The sequence below is a fragment of the Mustela erminea genome, chromosome 9, assembly GCF_009829155.1.
Source record: "Mustela erminea isolate mMusErm1 chromosome 9, mMusErm1.Pri, whole genome shotgun sequence".
NCBI classification, from domain to species: domain Eukaryota; kingdom Metazoa; phylum Chordata; class Mammalia; order Carnivora; family Mustelidae; genus Mustela; species Mustela erminea.
Window position 1 is genome coordinate 109,745,069 of NC_045622.1, and position 6,508 is coordinate 109,751,576.

Below are 6,508 nucleotides of genomic sequence, written 5' to 3' on the forward strand. Positions count from 1 at the left end.
AGGGGAAGCGTCCCGGCTCTGCCCGAAGGAGCTCGCGTCTCGTCTGCGAACACATTAAAGGAGGAAAAATCCAAAATATCACCACGAAAGCAGCTCCTCGGAAGAGCTCATCTTTAGTCTGTGTTCAGGAAAAGAAGTCATCTGCCCATGAGCTTCGATGGCCCAAATTGCTGATAATTCCAGCATAAATTAGGCCATTACGTGCTGCCCCAACTGTTCTCTTCCTGCTGATGAAGTGAGGGCTGAGTCTTATTCTCCTTTCCAGGCATGAGGGTGTGGGCTGGGGAGGGGGTGTCCCTGGCCGGGGCCCCCCGGCTCCTTCTTGACTCCCCTGGTGAGACCCTGGGCAGACACCCGCCGTGGGCCCCAGGGGCCAGTTCCAAGACGCCTTTGAGGGATGACAGAGCAACTGGAGAGAGGCCCTGAGCCCCGACAGGACGTGTGGAGCCCGTGGCGGGGCCCCCGTCCTGTAGGGGCCTCTGGGGTGCCGGCCCCAACACACAGATGAGGCATCCGCTCGGGCTGCCTGGGCTTCTGGGGGCACGACACAGGGGCGGGAAGGGCGAGGGTGCGACAGGCCGAATCTGAGTGTCCCCCAAAACGTGTCAAAGCCCTAACCCCCCCCCCACAACCACGTGACAGTGTTCTGAGGCGGGTCTCTGGGAGGTGGTTAGGGTCAGTCGGGGTCGTGGGGTTGGGGCTGGGCTGAGATCCGTGTCCTTGAGGGAAGGGACCCCCCGTAGCTTGCCGGCGCTCTCTGTGGGCTGGCCTCGGGCGAACACATAGCGGGAGAAGAGGGCTCTGGCTAGACCCGTCCTGCCGCCCCCTTTCTCGGGGACTTCCAGCCTCGGGGACACAGGGACATAACTGTCATTGCGGCTGCCCTGGCTGACCTGGGCACTGAGCCTCAGGCCAACCACGGGAAGGGCATCGCCGGGAAGGAACAGCATGGGCAAAGGCATGCGCGGCAGGACGTGGGAAGCCCGGGTGTGGAGGGTGCCCTGGTGGGGGGGTGGGGCTTGTGGGGACCCGAAGGCCAGGCTAAGGGGCTCAGCTTTTAGTTTCTGGGTGGTGGCCAGCACCGAGCCATTTTTGGAGGAAACATGCAGGGGCTGGCGGTGCTGTAGCAACGGATTCCAGCACCGCGTGGATCCGTTCTCGCCACCTGCCTCTCCCCACGCTGTTTCCCACCTGCGTCTGGCATGTCAGCGGCCGGTACACCCCCTGAGCGCCCCCCCGCCCGCTGGGCAGGCTGCCCAACCACAGCCCAGCGAACGTGGGGGCCGCTTCTGGTCCCCGCTTGATGGAGATCGGCTCACCCTCTCCACGACAGCCCGGGGAGCTGGGGACCCTGCTCACCCGCTTATACAGCCGTGTTGGGCGAATGGGGTGAGGGCACCCGCTGGCCGCCCCGGGGAAGAGCCCAGAGTCCGAGGCCCACTTTGGCCACCAGGAGACAGAGGCTAGAGCGCCCAGAGACCGAGTGGGGGACAGCTGCCACCCGGGGACTGTCCCGCGAGCCCACCTGGCCCATCGAGGGTTCCCAGGTGGCCAGACCAGGCCCAGCCCTCCCGCGTGTGCGTGCGTGCGTGTGCGTGTGTGTGTGCGCATGTGCATGTGTGTCTGTGTGTGCCTGCAGAGGCGCTGGCTGTGGGCTGCCGGGAGGAGGCTTCCGGCCGCGTGGCTGCCCTGTGGTTCCGCCTCCGACTTCCCTTCCCCTGTTTCCCAAACTGGGGTTCAGGGTGGGCAGCTGGGAAGGAGCTGGGATCGGAGCTGACGGGGAGAGGTTCTCGTCAGCCTCTCCCCTCGCTCGCTGCAGTGGCTGTCCCCGACCAGCAGCCCCGCCGGCCACCGCGGCCCAGAAACGACCCAGATGCGTCCGGCCTTGCGTCGGGGGTGAGCGGGGCCCCTTCTGCCAGGAGAGCTGGCCCTTCGCAGCCAATGTGCCTCTAGCCACAGAGGGTCCTGCTGCTCTGAGTGACCAAGACCGTGACCAGGGAGCAGCCGGGCCCTGATGTGCGGGGCGGTCTTCCCCGCTAAGGAAGGGGCTTGACCAGCCAGAAGAGAAGGCAGCAGGAGGCTCTCCACCTCAGAACACTTTCATGGGATTGGTTGGTTTTTAAAGAAAAGTTCATTTACTCTACATTATTCAATTAGGAAACTGCCAGGCTCGTTGAGGTTTTTTAGAAACGCCAAAAATAACCCAATCAAGTCAAACTGGATCGGCGAACGGGACTGTATGATTGCCAGAGTGGACGCCGGCGCGGCTGCCATCAGGAGCAGGGACAGAAAGGCGGGGCGGGGCGTCCTGATCGAGGGCCTCGAGCAGGGGCGTGAGGCTGAGGCGGGAACAGGACTCCAGGCAGGGTGGGCAGATGCCCCTAGGCCGGGCAGGGACAGGAGAGGTGGGCCCTGTGTCACCAGCTGGGCTGAGGACAAGAGCCACTCAAGACGGCAGCCTCGTCCCTCCTCGGCAGGTCCCTGCTCCGGGGCTAGAGCTCAGGAGGCCGACAGCGCGGCCGGCGGCACCTGCTTCCTTGCCGTGAGGACAACCAGGGTCTGTCACCCGGAGGCAGCAGAGGGACATCCGACAGCCAGGGGGAGGCAACGGTGACCCAGAGCTCAGGTCATGCTCAGAGACGTGTGCACACTCTCACAGACACACCTGCACACTCGGACACTGGTGCACGCGTGTGTGCACACTCACGGGTGTGGATGCTCACACACGCGTCCGTAGCCGTCGGTGCAACGGTGTGTGTGTGTGCACACTTGCACACAGAGCTGGCACGTGCTGGTTCGTCTGAAATGACCTGCTCGCTGAGCAGACGCCTTGCCCCTGTCGCCGGGTTTTACTGGGCGGGGAGCTGCTGGGGCTTCAAACACACACACGTTCCCAGAAATGACGGGAACCGCTCCTCCCCGAGGTCGGCCTGGAGGTGGCCTGGGACTCGGCGGGGGGAGGACTCCTGGGAGCTCCCGGTGAGGAGGTAGGGGTGGGGGATTGGTCTGAGGGAGAGGCAAGTGCGCGCGGAGTCCGGTGACCCCCAGCCGGGGCTGCTTCAGACCTCTGTGTCCCCGGGCCAGGGGTGGGGCTGGCCTCAGCTTCCCCACCTGTCACGCAGCCTCCAGCAGGCTCCCAGGGCCCTACAGCCTGGAACAGTCTAGAAGTTGGAGCAGATGTTCCTCCCACACTGGGGGCTACGGTGCCCCATGTCGGTGAATTGTCTGACATCGGTTCTGGGAGTGTCTGGTCCAAATCAGTGGCTGTTCCCAGGCGGAACAGAGTCTGCAGGGACTGTCACTTCCCCTGTGGCTCTGGCTTCTGGGGCGGGTGCGGGGGGGCAGGCCGCGGGGGCTAAAGCAGTGGCTCCGGACAGGTGGGGGGTCAGCCTCGTCCCTGGGCCAAGAGGCGGGGAAGAGCAGGCTCTGGCGGGGGGCCGAGCCCTGACGGTGAGAGCAGGGAGAGAATGCTATGGGGTGGTCACCCTGGTCTGTTCACGGGGGCCCAGCTGTCCTCGTGCTTGAGGGCCCAGCTCTGGAGTCCGGTGGACCCGGCTTCGGTCCTGGCTCTTCCCTTCCTGGCTGGAGGACTTACCCTTGTTCTGTAAGTGGATTGTTGAGGGAGCGACCCCAGGAGAGGCCTTTAAGGAAGGGAGGGAAGCAGGGCAAGGCAGAGAGGGAGCGAGAAGTGCCAGCCTGGTCCTGTGGGAGCCCCGGGGCGCTTCTGGCCTGAGCTGGGCAGGTCCCAGGGCAGAGGACAGTCCTGCAGGACGGGGGCAGTGGGGACCCCTGAGCGCTTGGAAGGGCCTGGGGTGCCCAGGGGGCTCTGGGCACAGCACAAGGATGGCCGCTACGCTCTCTCTGCTCCCCGATCTGGGTGCCGCCCACAGTGGCTGATGGGCAAGGGCCCGAGTGTGGTCAGGGACTCGGGCGCAGATGGGTCGGTGCCGGAGCAGGAAGGCGAGAAGAGGGGAGGGGTCCCCGCGCGCTCATGTCTGCCTGCCCCCCAATTCCACCTGCTCCCCAAATCCCTAGGGAGAGCCATCCCGGGGGAATGGCTCGTAACCGAGCCCACAAGGGCAAACCACCCCCAGAAAACCACGACCCACACCCCACGCCGTGCGCCTCCCGTATCCCGCCGGATTTCCGACGCGCAAGAGGCACGCGTTCCGATCTCAACTGTGGTCCGCATTCACGAGCCCTTCCGTTCCGTCACGATGACCCAGAAGTGCGTCCCCCAGAAGTGGGGATAATGCCATCCAAGGGGTCACGCCGCCCTCATGGTTCTCTTGACAGACACAAATTTATATAATAATCAGAAAGCATTTTCGACATTAAGGGGCCCAGCAGCCCAGCCGCAGACGTCTCGGCCGGCGGGGCCATTAGTCACGCCCGCCAGCCTGTCACCTTGTCACCGAGGCCTCCAGCCTCCCCGGGAACACAGCCCAGTCGGGAAGCTAGCGGGTGAAAACGCGTCTCCCAGATTATTCCTTCTCGGGGGAGTTTGTAAGGAATTACATTACTTTGAGGTTAATCATGGCCTCTGCCCATTATTTTTTTCACATTTTCAAGACGGTGGTAAAACGTACGTGACGCAACATTTGCTGTTTTCCACGTTCGGGGTGCGAGTCATCGGCGTTCCCTATGTGCCCAGTGCTGGGCAACCATCGCCATGACGCATTTCTAGAAGTTTTTCCTCTTCCCAAACAGAGGCTCCATCCGCTGTTAAACACCGACTCCCTGCCCTTCCCCCGGCCCCCGGTGGCCTCAGACCCGCTTTCTGCATCAGTGGATCCGACCCACCTGCGCGGAATTGCGCAGGATTTGTGCTTTTGCGACGGGCGCCTTTCCCTCGGCCTCGTGTCCTCAAGGCCACGCACGTGGCTGCAGGTGTCGGAACGTTCTGTCTTTCTAAGGCTGGAGGGTATCCCGCGGCACGGACAGGCCGCAGCTGCTCACCCTCTCATCCGCTGGTGGACACGTACATTGCCTCTTGTGAGTACTCCTGCTGTGGACACAAGTGCGCACACCCGCTCATTTTGGCAATAGAACGTACTAGAATGAAGTCGGCGGGGGGGCTTGCCCCTACAATGGCTCAGCCTGTGTCTCCAGGCGGAGCCCCAGGAAGAGGCAGAGGCTTCGCGGAGCTTTGCACCACGAGATGAAGCCCCACAGGAGTGAGGACACGAGTCACAGCTTTCGAGAGTCTTAACAATACTCCGAATCCTTAACAATACTCCGACTGTTTGATGGTAATTCTGTTGGGAATTTGTGCCGGGAGAATCAGGAGAGACTCCGAGAGGTGGCTCGGAGCTTATCGCCAGCAGAGGTACTAGGGACATTAGTTAAGAGACAAAAAGAATTTCTTCTCTGCAAACCAAGCTGGAGGGTGAATTCAATTTCCTCCCCACCGTGTCTGTAATGATATGATTTAGATCTTTCCTAATCTGACCTCTGTAAATCGAGTAAGAGAAAAGCATCGGCTAAAACCGATAAGCCTGAGGGAGAAGAGGAGAGGGTGAAAGCCGAATGGGGCGGCAACAGTGAGATTCGGGGAGCCCCACCCTGTGCTTGCGCCCCTCCCGGCTCCCCCCCCCATCTTCCCCTCACCCCGGGGCTGTGCCCCGCAGCGGGGGCCATAGCCCAGCCATCTGCTCTGAACTCCGGTGAGTCAAGACCACCTCCCTAGGGGCTCGTCTTCATGGACCCCCGCCTCCCAGCACCCCTCTCTGACCTGGAGCCCCCCGCATCCCGGAAGGGGCTGCCCACCCTCTCTCCCCACCTGGAGGCACTCTGAGAAGAAACATTTCTCCAAAGCACTACAAATGGGAACCCCTCTCTGCGCCGGGAAGAAACACTTCCCGCATTTCTTGAAGAGCCGCACGCTCACGTCCCCTGGGGCCGGGAAGGGGAAGGTGGCCCCAGCCCACGAAAGCTCCCTCCCGGCCCACAGGCTCCCGGCCTCCGTGTCCTCCCCGGGGCACCCGGACCCCCAGCCCCACTCCACGGGGCAGGGCCAGCCAGTGGGGCCATGGAGGGGGGCTCAGAACCAGCAAGCGAGCCCCAGATGAAAGTCCCTGTAATGGACCCTGTCATGCTCCACGGAGGCGGGGAAAGTGACCAAAGGAAGCAAATTACTGTATTTCAGACACAGACACGGACACAGACACAGGCGAGGAGCGGCCTCTAATGCGACCAGGGCAACGGCCCCCGAGCGGGAAGTGGGTCAGCCCTTCCGACTTCAAGCAGGACAGTGGCTTTCATCTGTCCCCAGGCTCAACTGTTCGCCTGGGAACCGCTGCTCTCCTAATGGGCCCCCTGCAGGCCCCCCTCCCCTCCTGTCCCCACCGCCAGCCCCACCCCTGCTCCCACCCCTCGGAGGCTGCTGGCTGCCCTGGGAGGCAAGTTTCATTGTCATTCGTTCTGCTTTTAAGAACTTTCCTTTCTGGACATTTTATTCTTGGTGAAAGTACGTCTTTATTTCTCTATACTGTTCCTTGGGAAGGGA